The sequence below is a fragment of the Bufo bufo genome, chromosome 5 (genome assembly GCF_905171765.1).
Source record: "Bufo bufo chromosome 5, aBufBuf1.1, whole genome shotgun sequence".
In the NCBI taxonomy this organism is placed as follows: domain Eukaryota; kingdom Metazoa; phylum Chordata; class Amphibia; order Anura; family Bufonidae; genus Bufo; species Bufo bufo.
This window is the reverse complement of record NC_053393.1, coordinates 16621719-16636989: the sequence shown is the minus strand read 5'-3', so window position 1 is coordinate 16636989 and position 15271 is coordinate 16621719. Positions and strand designations below refer to the sequence as shown.

General features: G+C 46.9%; 1 long non-coding RNA gene across 1 annotated transcript; it reads right to left on the bottom strand.

Moving 5' to 3' along the window:
- Nucleotides 1-4349: 4349 nt before the first annotated feature.
- LOC121002053 lies at nucleotides 4350-14643 on the bottom strand. Its single transcript, XR_005779204.1, has 3 exons — nucleotides 14510-14643; nucleotides 13785-13858; nucleotides 4350-4848 (listed from the first exon to the last, which is right to left on the bottom strand). It is a non-coding gene; the product is annotated as an uncharacterized LOC121002053 (long non-coding RNA).
- Nucleotides 14644-15271: the final 628 nt, after the last annotated feature.

Here is a 15271-nt window from a genome sequence, read left to right as displayed (position 1 = left end):
TAAAACGGGATTTAGCCCCAAGAGAGGCCTAGACTCGGCCCTTAAAGCTTGCCAAGACAAGTTACTTGATATTATGGGGCCCCTAACAAAGATTTTTGATTTGGCGGAATCCGCCAAGGCTGAAGGCCAAATGGTCGACCCGGACGAACTCCGTGGTTGGGCCCAAAGAGCCATTTGCATGGCAGGTAATGCAAACACCTCCCTCAGTATTGAACGGCGCAAAGCCATTTTGTTAAAAATTGAGCCAAAATTGACCAATATGGCTTTGTCGGAGTCCGGCAAGGATGCCCAGAGTTTCCTCTTTGGGGATCCCTTCATTAAGGAACTAGGAAAGTTTGTAGGGACCTTTACCGCATTGGATAAAGCTCAAACGTCGATGCGAAGGGTTTTCAGTGGTAGGGTTTCCACCAGGGCCGGCAGTACCAGGGGCCGTCTGTCCGGCCGTTCCTCGTTCCAGACCCGAGGTTCGGGTCGAGGCTCCTTCTCGTCATACCGCCCGCCTACCCACGAGCAGAGACACCAACCGTCATTCTTCCCTTCCCGTGGTACCTTCGGACGGGGAAGACCTTACAGAGGAAACCCAAACCTCAGACGCCCATTTGGTAAGTCTACCTCCCCTTCTCCCTTTTTCGCAAAGCTGTGTAGGGGGCAGACTCCAACATTTTATTCATGCTTGGGCGCTCATTACCAACGACCCCTGGGTGTTGTCCACGGTTCGGGGGTTCCACATATAGCTAGTCGCCCCTCCGGTACTTCCTTCCCCGCTTCCTCCCACATTCCGTTCTCAGGAATCCCAGAACCTCATAAATGTGGAGCTACGGGCTTTGTATCTCAAGGGAGCGGTAGAACCTGCCCCTCTGGATCACGAAGGGGTAATCAGCAGTATTTTCCTGGTGGAGAAAAAGGGAGGCCAGTTCCGTCCCGTTATCAATCTCAAGGCACTGAATGTATTCGTCAGATACAGACATTTCAAGATGGAGGGCATCCATCTTCTAAGGGACATGCTACTGCCCGGGGACTGGATGGCCAAGTTAGATCTCAAGGATGCCTACTTGACGGTTCCGATCTCTCCTCCTTCCAGGGATCTTCTCCGTTTCCATTGGCAGGGGACGGTTTGGCGCTTTTAGTGCCTCCCCTTCGGTCTCTCGTCCGCCCCCTGGTGTTTCACCAAACTGATGCGTCCGGTAGTGGCATGGCTCCGCTATCGGGGGGTGAGACTGATAATCTATCTGGACGATATTCTGATTATGGCAAAGGACCGTCCCTCTCTGCTGTCCCACCTGCAGATGTCAATCCATCTTCTTTCAGCTCTGGGCTTCATTATCAACCGAGAGAAGTCTTGTCTAATTCCTTCTCAGTCCATGGAGTTTCTCGGTTTCCAGTTGGACTCCCTGTCCTTGACTCTCAGTCTTCCCCCTTCAAAGGTGCAGTCGATCCGCAAAGAGTTACGTCGCACTCTATCCCTTCCGCAGATTTCCCTGCGTCATTTGGCCAGAGTGATAGGTCTCTTGTCCTCTTCCATTCAGGCTATCTTCCCGGCTCCCCTTCATTATCGGGCCCTTCAGAGCCTCAAAATCGCACACCTGCATGCCGGTGCTTCTTATGCGGACCTGATATATCTGGATCCAGAAACGAGAGACGAGTTGGCATGGTGGATTGCCAACCTCTCTGCCTGGAATGGCAGGGCTCTGTTCGGCCCACGCCCGGACTTAGTGATAGAGTCGGACGCCAGCCTTCACGGTTGGGGCGCTCATTGCGAGGGTGTCTCCACGGGAGGCTCTTGGTCCACAGTAGAGTCCCACTTACACATCAATGCTCTGGAGCTTCTGGCGGGTTCCTTTGCTATCCGCAGCTTCACCAGTGGGAGGGCCAAGGCCTGTATTCGCCTTCGCATGGACAATGTCTCGGCCGTCCGTTACATCAATTCCATGGGAGGTACCCGTTCGAGAATGTTGACGCACCTGGCCAAAGACTTCTGGGACTATTGCCTGTCCAATGGTGTTTCTGTAGTGGCGGAATACCTACCAGGTCTACACAACACGCTGGCCGATTGGAGCTCTCGTTACATCTCAGACGCCAGCGACTGGAGGTTAGACGTGGAGATATTTTCTACCATCGAATCTCTTTGGGGCCCGTTTTCGATCGACCTTTTCGCGTCGCGCTGGAACGCCCAACTGCCCAGATACTTCAGTTGGAGACCGGACCCGTCCGCGGAGGCAGTGGATGCCTTTCTCCAGCATTGGTCGGAGGACGTGATGTATGCATTCCCACCATTCTCGATGATTCCTCGGACTTTGGCCAAGATACGTCTTCAGGTTGCGGAGCTGGTGCTGATTCTTCCCCTCTGGAGCGCGCAGTCGTGGTTTCCGCAACTGTTGGAACTTCTGGTGGAGATTCCCATGTTACTTCCTCTCCGGACATCGCTACTACTGGATCCGCTGAACCATCCTCATCCGCTGGTGCTGGAGGGGTCCCTACGTCTTCTGGCCTGCAGAGTGTCGGGTTGTCCTTGCAGACCGAGGGACTTTCGGAGACGGCTATCTTCCTATTGGAGAGCGCATGGGCCCCAGGGACCAGAAGAGCCTATAGGACGGCTTGGCGATCCTGGGCTGGTTGGTGCAGCCTCCGGAACCTGGATCCCACTACGGCCGCTGTAGGCAATGTGGTTCAATTTCTCAGTACTCTTTATGAAGAAGGTAAAGCCTATCGGACTATAAATGTGTTTCGATCAGCCATTTCATCCGGACATAGGGGATTTGACGGTTGTTCTGCTGGACGTCATCCTTTGGTGTGCCGGTTACTTAAAGGCTCCCGTTTTGCGCGTCCTCCCAGACCTCGGTTTTCTAGTTCTTGGGATGTTTCGTCCGTTTTATCTTTTCTGTCAACTTGGCATTCCAATGAAGATTTGTCCCTTTGCCAGTTATCGGCTAAATTGGTTACTCTTTTTTGCCTGATCTCTTGTAAAAGGGTATCGGACGTCCGGGCTTTAGATCATGACGCCCGGTCCTTTACTCCAGAGGGTGTAACATTCAATATTTCCCGGCGTACCAAGACTAATATCACTTCGGTGTCTTACCCCACTTTTCCTTCTTCTGTGGCGCTCTGTCCTGTCGCATGTCTGAAGGAGTACGAGTCCAGAACTCGGTCCTTAAGGTCATCCTCTGCTGCCCAGTTGTTTATTTCTTTCCGTAGACCTTTTGCTCCGGTTGCTGCGGTAACTCTGTCGCGTTGGGTAAAGGGGATTTTGTCTCTCTCTGGTATAGATACTTCCATTTTTATGGCACATTCTGTTCGAGGTGCTTCCGCGACTTCCTTAACTCTGTCCGGTGCGCGCCTGGAGGACGTCATGAAGTTGGCAGACTGGTCGCGTGTCTCCACGTTTAGGGAATTTTATTTTAGGCCGGATCCACATGTTTTCACTTCTATTGTGAATCGACTTTAAACTAGCAATATGAAGCCTCCGTGTCTTGAAATAAAATTGAATGATTTTCCTAAAATATGACGTAAAGTCATGATTTTATGAAAGGCACGGAGGCGAGTATTGCCCCTCCCATGTATTATCCCGCCCTGGGGTTATTTGATATGTTTATGGTGATATGTGAATGTCTTTTTTTATTATTGTTATTTATGTCTATTGTGGATATAATTAAATTATTAACGTTTTCTTACCTTGTCTGATGCTATGTCACATCAATAGGATTTACGCTTTGCGTTGCTGGAGATTATCTGTTTGTTTTCTCTTTTAAGGTTGATCTCATCAAATTCGGTGAGGAGTGGAGAGGATCCTCTGCGATTTCTGTTTGCCGATTTTTTCTTCAAGTCGGTGGTTCAAGACATGTTGGTCGTCCGGTTAGAGTTCTCCTGGTTCCGGTTGTTCCAGTTTGATTCATTGGTGGAGTTATGAAGACAAAGAAAGAGGAGGAAGGACTTAAGGGGTGTTCCCTTTATACTGTGACTAGGGGGGAGGGCTGTATGCCCATTGGTGGATTTTGTTGTTTAATTCTTTGCTGCTATTGTGTGAAGTAAAGAAAGGGTTAAGCAATACTCGCCTCCGTGTCTTTCATAAAATCATGACTTTACGTCATATTTTAGGAAAATCATTCAATTGGCAATCTCTACAGCTACTGAATGCCTACACTTCCTTTTCATTTTGTTTATGGATTCACATCGTTACTTTGTAAATCTTTATTTTTCTATTTTGCCCATAAATACTTTTTGAAACATAATAATAAATAGATGATACACATGCAGATCAACATACACTAGACACAGGAACACGCTGTACACTGCGCCCATACTCATCATTTCAGGGTTTTATTCTGTGTCAATTCAGTTATAATATATCTTTATGGCACTTCATTCATGTGCCAAATAGAGTTTTATATGTGACAGTCACCACTAGGGGGAGCTCAATGCATACAGATATATTAGTGACAACAACGGGAGCTGTAAAGAAGGAGCTCCCCCTAGTGGTGGCTGCAGACCGGGGTGCTGTGTTACATTGTACAGGCGGGGCCTTCACCTTTGCAGAACATTAGGAAGAAAATATTGAAAAATGATGTATGACCACTATTCTTATCACTGCATGGTGCGCTCGGGGCATGTGCATAGTGCAGTTTATGGATGATGGGTCTCAGCAGGTTGAGCTTTTGTCTGAAGAGACAGGACGGTGTCCTACAGAGTCCATATCGGTAACGAGCAGTCTGTATACAGCCGTCATGTGTGCAGTAATGGCGCCTTCTCCGTCTTCTAATGGAGTCAGATGCTGCATCTTACCGTCATCTGGTTCGTTTCCCAGGTTAGTTTCAGCTCCTTTATTTTGAACTGTGGCTTTAAAAGAGAACAGATCTGTGCGAAAGGAGGAAATCCAGAGCGTTAGTGATCAGCCGAATATTCTGAATCCTCTCAGAGAGCCTTACGTACACCCTAACCGTGTCCATACGACCCCATGCACCCAGTGTCGGATAGGACATTCACCGCGCCAGTGTGTGTCAGTTCTCTGACGGTGGAGCGTCACTTTGAGCCGTATAATAATGACCAGTATATTATAATCATTCAGTATTCTTCATATATGAGGAGTAAATAACTAGAAAGTCAACCATCCCGCCATCGTGTACTAGCCCGATATAGAGTGCACGGGGGGGGGTAGTTATGTGCACTGTGTGGTGGTAGTAGTTATGTGCACTGTATTGTGGTAGTAGTTATGTGCACTGTGTGGTGGTAGTAGTTATGTGCACTGTATTGTGGTAGTAGTTATGTGCACTGTGTGGTGGTAGTAGTTATGTGCACTGTATTGTGGTGGTAGTAGTTCTGTGCACTGTGTGGTGGTAGTAGTTATGTGCACTGTGTGGTGGTAGTAGTTATGTGCACTGTGTGGTGGAAGTAGTTATGTGCACTGTGTGGTGGTAGTAGTTCTGTGCACTGTATTGTGGTGGTAGTAGTTCTGTGCACTGTGTGGTGGTAGTAGTTATGTGCACTGTGTGGTGGTAGTAGTTATGTGCACTGTGTGGTGGTAGTAGTTATGTGCACTGTATTGTGGTGGTAGTAGTTCTGTGCACTGTGTGGTGGTAGTAGTTATGTGCACTGTGTGGTGGTAGTAGTTATGTGCACTGTGTGGTGGTAGTAGTTATGTGCACTGTGTGGTGGTAGTAGTTATGTGCACTGTGTAGTGGTAGTAGTTATGTGCACTGTATTGTGGTGGTAGTAGTTCTGTGCACTGTGTGGTGGTAGTAGTTATGTGCACTGTGTGGTGGTAGTAGTTATGTGCACTGTGTGGTGGTAGTAGTTATGTGCACTGTGTGGTGGTAGTAGTTATGTGCACTGTGTGGTGGTAGTAGTTATGTGCACTGTATTGTGGTGGTAGTAGTTCTGTGCACTGTGTGGTGGTAGTAGTTATGTGCACTGTGTGGTGGTAGTAGTTATGTGCACTGTGTAGTGGTAGTAGTTATGTGCACTGTGTGGTGGTAGTAGTTATGTGCACTGTGTGGTGGTAGTAGTTATGTGCACTGTGTGGTGGTAGTAGTTATGTGCACTGTATTGTGGTGGTAGTAGTTCTGTGCACTGTGTGGTGGTAGTAGTTATGTGCACTGTGTGGTGGTAGTAGTTATGTGCACTGTGTGGTGGTAGTAGTTATGTGCACTGTGTGGTGGTAGTAGTTCTGTGCACTGTATTGTGGTAGTAGTTATGTGCACTGTGTGGTGGTAGTAGTTATGTGCACTGTATTGTGGTAGTAGTTATCTGCGCTGTGTGGGGGTAGTAGTTATGTGCACTGTGTGGTGGTAGTAGTTATGTGCACTGTGTGGTGGTAGTAGTTATGTGCACTGTGTGGTGGTAGTAGTTATGTGCACTGTGTGGTGGTAGTAGTTATGTGCACTGTGTGGTGGTAGTAGTTATGTGCACTGTGTGGTGGTAGTAGTTATGTGCACTGTGTAGTGGTAACAGTTATGTGCACTGTGTGGTGGTAGTAGTTATGTGCACTGTGTGGTGGTAGTAGTTCTGTGCACTGTATTGTGGTAGTAGTTATGTGCACTGTGTGGTGGTAGTAGTTATGTGCACTGTGCGGTGGTAGTAGTTATGTGCACTGTGTGGTGGTAGTAGTTATGTGCACTGTGTGGTGGTAGTAGTTATGTGCACTGTGTGGTGGTAGTAGTTATGTGCACTGTGTGGTGGTAGTAGTTATGTGCACTGTGTAGTGGTAGTAGTTATGTGCACTGTGTGGTGGTAGTAGTTATGTGCACTGTGTGGTGGTAGTAGTTATGTGCACTGTGTGGTGGTAGTAGTTATGTGCACTGTGTAGTGGTAGTAGTTATGTGCACTGTGTGATGGTAGTAGTTATGTGCACTGTGCGGTGGTAGTAGTTATGTGCACTGTGTGGTGGTAGTAGTTATGTGCACTGTGTGGTGGTAGTAGTTGTGTGCACTGTGCGGTGGTAGTAGTTATGTGCACTGTGTGGTGGTAGTAGTTATGTGCACTGTATTGTGGTAGTAGTTATCTGCGCTGTGTGGGGGTAGTAGTTATGTGCACTGTGTGGTGGTAGTAGTTATGTGCACTGTGTGGTGGTAGTAGTTATGTGCACTGTGTGGTGGTAGTAGTTATGTGCACTGTGTGGTGGTAGTAGTTATGTGCACTGTGTGGTGGTAGTAGTTATGTGCACTGTGTGGTGGTAGTAGTTATGTGCACTGTGTAGTGGTAACAGTTATGTGCACTGTGTGGTGGTAGTAGTTATGTGCACTGTGTGGTGGTAGTAGTTCTGTGCACTGTATTGTGGTAGTAGTTATGTGCACTGTGTGGTGGTAGTAGTTCTGTGCACTGTATTGTGGTAGTAGTTATGTGCACTGTGTGGTGGTAGTAGTTATGTGCACTGTGCGGTGGTAGTAGTTATGTGCACTGTGTGGTGGTAGTAGTTATGTGCACTGTGTGGTGGTAGTAGTTATGTGCACTGTGTGGTGGTAGTAGTTATGTGCACTGTGTGGTGGTAGTAGTTATGTGCACTGTGTAGTGGTAGTAGTTATGTGCACTGTGTGGTGGTAGTAGTTATGTGCACTGTGTGGTGGTAGTAGTTATGTGCACTGTGTAGTGGTAGTAGTTATGTGCACTGTGTGATGGTAGTAGTTATGTGCACTGTGTGGTGGTAGTAGTTATGTGCACTGTGTGGTGGTAGTAGTTATGTGCACTGTGTGGTGGTAGTAGTTGTGTGCACTGTGCGGTGGTAGTAGTTATGTGCACTGTGTAGTGGTAGTAGTTATGTGCACTGTGTAGTGGTAGTAGTTATGTGCACTGTGTAGTGGTAGTAGTTATGTGCACTGTGTGGTGGTAGTAGTTATGTGCACTGTGTAGTGGTAGTAGTTATGTGCACTGTGTAGTGGTAGTAGTTATGTGCACTGTATTGTGGTTGTAGTTATGTGCACTGTGTAGTGGTAGTAGTTATGTGCACTGTGCGGTGGTAGTAGTTATGTGCACTGTGTGGTGGTAGTAGTTATGTGCACTGTGTGGTGGTAGTAGTTATGTGCACTGTGTGGTGGTAGTAGTTATGTGCACTGTGCGGTGGTAGTAGTTATGTGCACTGTGTGGTGGTAGTAGTTATGTGCACTGTGTGGTGGTAGTAGTTGTGTGCACTGTGCGGTGGTAGTAGTTATGTGCACTGTGTGGTGGTAGTAGTTATGTGCACTGTATTGTGGTAGTAGTTATCTGCGCTGTGTGGGGGTAGTAGTTATGTGCACTGTGTGGTGGTAGTAGTTATGTGCACTGTGTGGTGGTAGTAGTTATGTGCACTGTGTGGTGGTAGTAGTTATGTGCACTGTGTGGTGGTAGTAGTTATGTGCACTGTGTGGTGGTAGTAGTTATGTGCACTGTGTGGTGGTAGTAGTTATGTGCACTGTGTAGTGGTAACAGTTATGTGCACTGTGTGGTGGTAGTAGTTATGTGCACTGTGTGGTGGTAGTAGTTCTGTGCACTGTATTGTGGTAGTAGTTATGTGCACTGTGTGGTGGTAGTAGTTCTGTGCACTGTATTGTGGTAGTAGTTATGTGCACTGTGTGGTGGTAGTAGTTATGTGCACTGTGCGGTGGTAGTAGTTATGTGCACTGTGTGGTGGTAGTAGTTATGTGCACTGTGTGGTGGTAGTAGTTATGTGCACTGTGTGGTGGTAGTAGTTATGTGCACTGTGTGGTGGTAGTAGTTATGTGCACTGTGTAGTGGTAGTAGTTATGTGCACTGTGTGGTGGTAGTAGTTATGTGCACTGTGTGGTGGTAGTAGTTATGTGCACTGTGTGGTGGTAGTAGTTATGTGCACTGTGTAGTGGTAGTAGTTATGTGCACTGTGTGATGGTAGTAGTTATGTGCACTGTGCGGTGGTAGTAGTTATGTGCACTGTGTGGTGGTAGTAGTTATGTGCACTGTGTGGTGGTAGTAGTTATGTGCACTGTGTGGTGGTAGTAGTTATGTGCACTGTGTGGTGGTAGTAGTTATGTGCACTGTGTAGTGGTAACAGTTATGTGCACTGTGTGGTGGTAGTAGTTATGTGCACTGTGTGGTGGTAGTAGTTCTGTGCACTGTATTGTGGTAGTAGTTATGTGCACTGTGTGGTGGTAGTAGTTCTGTGCACTGTATTGTGGTAGTAGTTATGTGCACTGTGTGGTGGTAGTAGTTATGTGCACTGTGCGGTGGTAGTAGTTATGTGCACTGTGTGGTGGTAGTAGTTATGTGCACTGTGTGGTGGTAGTAGTTATGTGCACTGTGTGGTGGTAGTAGTTATGTGCACTGTGTGGTGGTAGTAGTTATGTGCACTGTGTAGTGGTAGTAGTTATGTGCACTGTGTGGTGGTAGTAGTTATGTGCACTGTGTGGTGGTAGTAGTTATGTGCACTGTGTAGTGGTAGTAGTTATGTGCACTGTGTGATGGTAGTAGTTATGTGCACTGTGTGGTGGTAGTAGTTATGTGCACTGTGTGGTGGTAGTAGTTATGTGCACTGTGTGGTGGTAGTAGTTGTGTGCACTGTGCGGTGGTAGTAGTTATGTGCACTGTGTAGTGGTAGTAGTTATGTGCACTGTGTAGTGGTAGTAGTTATGTGCACTGTGTAGTGGTAGTAGTTATGTGCACTGTGTGGTGGTAGTAGTTATGTGCACTGTGTAGTGGTAGTAGTTATGTGCACTGTGTAGTGGTAGTAGTTATGTGCACTGTATTGTGGTTGTAGTTATGTGCACTGTGTAGTGGTAGTAGTTATGTGCACTGTGCGGTGGTAGTAGTTATGTGCACTGTGTGGTGGTAGTAGTTATGTGCACTGTGTGGTGGTAGTAGTTATGTGCACTGTGTGGTGGTAGTAGTTATGTGCACTGTGCGGTGGTAGTAGTTATGTGCACTGTGCGGTGGTAGTAGTTCTGTGCACTGTGTGGTGGTAGTAGTTATGTGCACTGTGTGGTGGTAGTAGTTATGTGCACTGTGTGGTGGTAGTAGTTATGTGCACTGTGTGGTGGTAGTAGTTATGTGCACTGTGTGGTGGTAGTAGTTATGTGCACTGTGCGGTGGTAGTAGTTATGTGCACTGTGCGGTGGTAGTAGTTCTGTGCACTGTGTGGTGGTAGTAGTTCTGTGCACTGTGTAGTGGTAGTAGTTATGTGCACTGTGTAGTGGTAGTAGTTATGTGCACTGTGTGGTGGTAGTAGTTATGTGCACTGTGTAGTGGTAGTAGTTATGTGCACTGTGTGGTGGTAGTAGTTATGTGCACTGTGTGGTGGTAGTAGTTATGTGCACTGTGTGGTGGTAGTAGTTCTGTGCACTGTGTGGTGGTAGTAGTTATGTGCACTCTGTGGTGGTAGTAGTTATGTGCACTGTGTAGTGGTAGTAGTTCTGTGCACTCTGTGGTGGTAGTAGTTATGTGCACTGTGTAGTGGTAGTAGTTATGTGCACTGTGTGGTGGTAGTAGTTATGTGCACTGTGTGGTGGTAGTAGTTATGTGCACTGTGTGGTGGTAGTAGTTATGTGCACTGTGTGGTGGTAGTAGTTATGTGCACTCTGTGGTGGTAGTAGTTATGTGCACTGTGTGGTGGTAGTAGTTATGTGCACTCTGTGGTGGTAGTAGTTATGTGCACTGTGTGGTGGTAGTAGTTATGTGCACTGTGTAGTGGTAACAGTTATGTGCACTGTGTGGTGGTAGTAGTTATGTGCACTGTGTGATGGTAGTAGTTATGTGCGCTGTGTGGTGGTAGTAGTTATGTGCACTCTGTGGTGGTAGTAGTTATGTGCACTGTGTGGTGGTAGTAGTTATGTGCACTGTGTAGTGGTAGTAGTTATGTGCACTGTGTGGTGGTAGTAGTTATGTGCACTGTGTGGTGGTAGTAGTTATGTGCACTGTGTGGTGGTAGTAGTTATGTGCACTGTGTGGTGGTAGTAGTTATGTGCACTGTGTAGTGGTAGTAGTTCTGTGCACTGTGCGGTGGTAGTAGTTATGTGCACTGTGTGATGGTAGTAGTTATGTGCACTGTGTAGTGGTAGTAGTTATGTGCACTGTGTAGTGGTAGTAGTTATGTGCACTGTATTGTGGTAGTAGTTATGTGCACTGTATTGTGGTGGTAGTAGTTCTGTGCACTGTGTGGTGGTAGTAGTTATGTGCACTGTGTAGTGGTAGTAGTTATGTGCACTGTGTGGTGGTAGTAGTTATGTGCACTGTGTAGTGGTAGTAGTTATGTGCACTGTGTGGTGGTAGTAGTTATGTGCACTGTGTGGTGGTAGTAGTTATGTGCACTGTGTAGTGGTAGTAGTTATGTGCACTGTATGGTGGTAGTAGTTATGTGCACTGTGCGGTGGTAGTAGTTATGTGCACTGTATTGTGGTAGTAGTTCTGTGCACTGTGTGGTGGTAGTAGTTATGTGCACTGTGCGGTGGTAGTAGTTATGTGCACTGTGTAGTGGTAGTAGTTATGTGCACTGTGTAGTGGTAGTAGTTATGTGCACTGTGTAGTGGTAGTAGTTATGTGCACTGTGTAGTGGTAGTAGTTATGTGCACTGTATTGTGGTAGTAGTTATGTGCACTGTGTGGTGGTAGTAGTTATGTGCACTGTGTAGTGGTAGTAGTTATGTGCACTGTGTGGTGGTAGTAGTTATGTGCACTCTGTGGTGGTAGTAGTTATGTGCACTGTGTGGTGGTAGTAGTTATGTGCACTCTGTGGTGGTAGTAGTTATGTGCACTGTGTAGTGGTAGTAGTTCTGTGCACTGTGTGGTGGTAGTAGTTATGTGCGCTGTGTGGTGGTAGTAGTTATGTGCACTGTGTGATGGTAGTAGTTATGTGCACTGTGTGGTGGTAGTAGTTATGTGCACTGTGTGGTGGTAGTAGTTATGTGCACTGTGTGGTGGTAGTAGTTATGTGCACTGTGTAGTGGTAGTAGTTCTGTGCACTGTGTAGTGGTAGTAGTTATGTGCTCTGTGCGGTGGTAGTAGTTATGTGCACTGTGTGGTGGTAGTAGTTATGTGCACTGTGTAGTGGTAGTAGTTATGTGCACTGTGTGGTGTTAGTAGTTATGTGCACTGTGTGGTGGTAGTAGTTATGTGCACTGTGCGGTGGTAGTAGTTCTGTGCACTGTGCGGTGGTAGTAGTTATGTGCACTGTGTAGTGGTTGTAGTTATGTGCACTGTGCGGTGGTAGTAGTTATGTGCACTGTGTGGTGGTAGTAGTTATGTGCACTGTGTGGTGGTAGTAGTTATGTGCGCTGTGTGTTGGTAGTAGTTATGTGCACTGTGTGGTGGTAGTAGTTATGTGCACTGTGTAGTGGTTGTAGTTATGTGCACTGTGTGGTGGTTGTAGTTATGTGCACTGTGTGGTGGTAGTAGTTATGTGCACTGTGCGGTGGTAGTAGTTATGTGCACTGTGTGGTGGTAGTAGTTATGTGCACTGTATTGTGGTAGTAGTTATGTGCACTGTATTGTGGTTGTAGTTCTGTGCACTGTGTGATGGTAGTAGTTATGTGCACTGTGTGGTGGTAGTAGTTGTGTGCACTGTGTGGTGGTAGTAGTTATGTGCACTGTGTGGTGGTAGTAGTAGTTATGTGCACTGTGTGGTGGTAGTAGTTATGTGCACTGTATTGTGGTTGTAGTAGTTATGTGCACTGTATTGTGGTTGTAGTAGTTATGTGCACTGTGTGGTGTTAGTAGTTATGTGCACTGTGCGGTGGTAGTAGTTATGTGCACTGTGTGGTGGTAGTAGTTATGTGCACTGTGTGGTGGTAGTAGTTATGTGCGCTGTGTGGCGATAATACTTATGTTTGCCTTTACACAGTCTGTCCTTAGGAAGTTTATATCCTTGTTAAAAAGAAGGTGAAGCTCATGTTATAAAGGAGAAATATGCGGTAATACAGCCGAGTGTATCGTACAGGGTTTACTGTGGCTCAGGGTGCGGCCGCAGGGTTATTACCGTACATTACACCCGTATTCTCTTCCTGTTGGTGGCTGCTACTATTATTATTTTTATCATTCCTCTGGCAATTTCTTTGGAATTACAATGGCCCATATAATACCGCCACCTGCTTCTGGCTTTGTACACAGCTCCCCATATAAATTATACTGTTCCATTGGATGCTGCGGTATATGGAGGCACCTACTGTGGCATGCTAAATAGCTGAGGTCATAGGGACCAAGGGCTCATCCACACAGCCGTATTATGGTGCCGTTTTATACGAAGCCAAGAGTGGTCTCCCACTGAGGTACATGGGGCCTGTAGTGTATCTCCGTATTCTCCGCTGCAGGTATAACGAGGAGTAATTACCTGACAGCGCCTGTATGGCAGCAGACGGAGGTTGTGCAGCGTCATGGTGGTAAGGAGGCGTACAGTCTACAGTCTCTGTGCCCTGAAAATGTGAGTAAAGGCAGAAAATGCTCACCGCTCCAGCGTGGCCCCTCCAGGGCTCCTTGACCAGCCTGACGCATGGGGAGGTCGGGGACATAACTGCAGCCACAAAAGCAGAGACTGGAGGGAGCCCCAGAGCGGCAACAATGTAACGGCAAGGGATCGGCAGGCGAGTCAGGCTTCTCTTGTTACTTTGTAGCACTCGTTGCTTTTTCATACATTTTTGAGGTGACTTTGGGGAAAACACCCTTTAATATTTAAAAACATAAAAATCATGGCTTACTCCTGGAGAACATGAAAACTAAGCCTCAAAACCCAGAAGTGGAATTATCGTGGAAAATACGTGGTGCGGGGAGAAGGTCATCCACTAATATCCCGACATGGAACCCCTGAACATGGTGTAAGCTGCACTCAGTGTCCAGCCTGAATTCCTGGACTCAGACGCGAATTACCTTCTCCACGATGGCGCTGATTGTGGCGTTAGTCGATAAGGTGCTTGTGACGGTAACTCTAAGGACCGAGGTTCCTGCGGAATTCATAGAAACACATAATTAACCTCCAGTCGGGAATGGATCTTACTGGGTAACGATGTTTTATCGTCTTACATCTATAGAGCTTCTCCATGGAAAATGCGTCAGTGGCTCGGACTTACCTTAGAGGGTCGGTTTAGTCCCATATCACAGATGTGAGGAGCCGAGGCACGGATTGTTAGTCCGTGCCTCTGCACCACAAAAGATAGGACATGATCACAGACCCATTGAAGTCAATGAGTCCGCGCCACAATACGGGATTCACACGGCCGGTGCCCAGGCATTGCAGACCGCAGCGCGGGCACGGGCGGCTTATGTCCGTGTGAATGGACCCTTATACTGAGGGCTCTCTGCTCCATTGTAGCCGCTTCCTCCTGAATGACCAGGAGATGAGGACATCACGTCCAGCTCTGGAGCGGAGGGACCTATCTCGTCTGCTCCTCAGAGGGCCCCCTTACCCTCACAGGGCCCCTTCTCTAGAGCCCGCCCTCAGAGGAACCTGGAGACCTCATTGTTATTGGGTATTTTGTGAAATGGAAACCTTTGTAATTTGAGATTTTGATGAAACTTGATGAAGACCACTAACAATGACCATCCCCTCCCCCGATGCTGTCATTTCCAATCATTCCGGGTGGCCTGTAACTTACCGCCTGTTGTGTGTAGCAGAGGCGTTGTAGTGTTGGTGACAGGCCTGGTGGCTGTATCTGCTGATGGACCTCCTGAGGCCGGTGTCCATGTTGTACTCGGCAGTATAGTAGGAACAGTTCTAGGTCTTCCGTTTGTTGTAGAAGTTGTACTAATATTCGGGAACACAGTTGTAGCTATGGTATTGCTGATGGGGGTAGTAGTAGTAGTATCTATTACCTCAGTTGTAGCTATGGTAGAATTGATGGGAGTAGTAGTATCTATTACCTCAGTTGTAGCTATGGTAGAACTAATGGGAGTAGTAGTATCTATTACCTTGGTTGTACTTATGTTAGGGCTGATGGGAGTAGCAGTATTTATTACCTCCGTTGTCTTAATGGTAGGGCTGATGGGAGTAGTAGTATCTATTACCTCAGTTGTAGTTATTGTAGGACTGATGGGAGTAGTAGTATCTATTGCATCAGTTGTATTTATGGCAGAGCTGATGGGAGTAGTAGTATCTATTACCTCAGAAATATTTATGGTAAGGCTAATGGGAGTAGTAGTATCTATTCCCTCAGTTGTAGCTCTGGTAGAACTGATGGGAGTAGTAGTATTTATTACCTCAGTTGTACTTATGTTAGGGCTGATGGGAGTAGTAGTATCTATTCCATCAGTTGTTATTATGGTAGGGCTGATGGGAGTAGTAATATCTATTACCTCAGTTGTACTTATGTTAGGGCTGATGGGAGTAGTAGTATCTATTACATCAGTTGTATTTATGG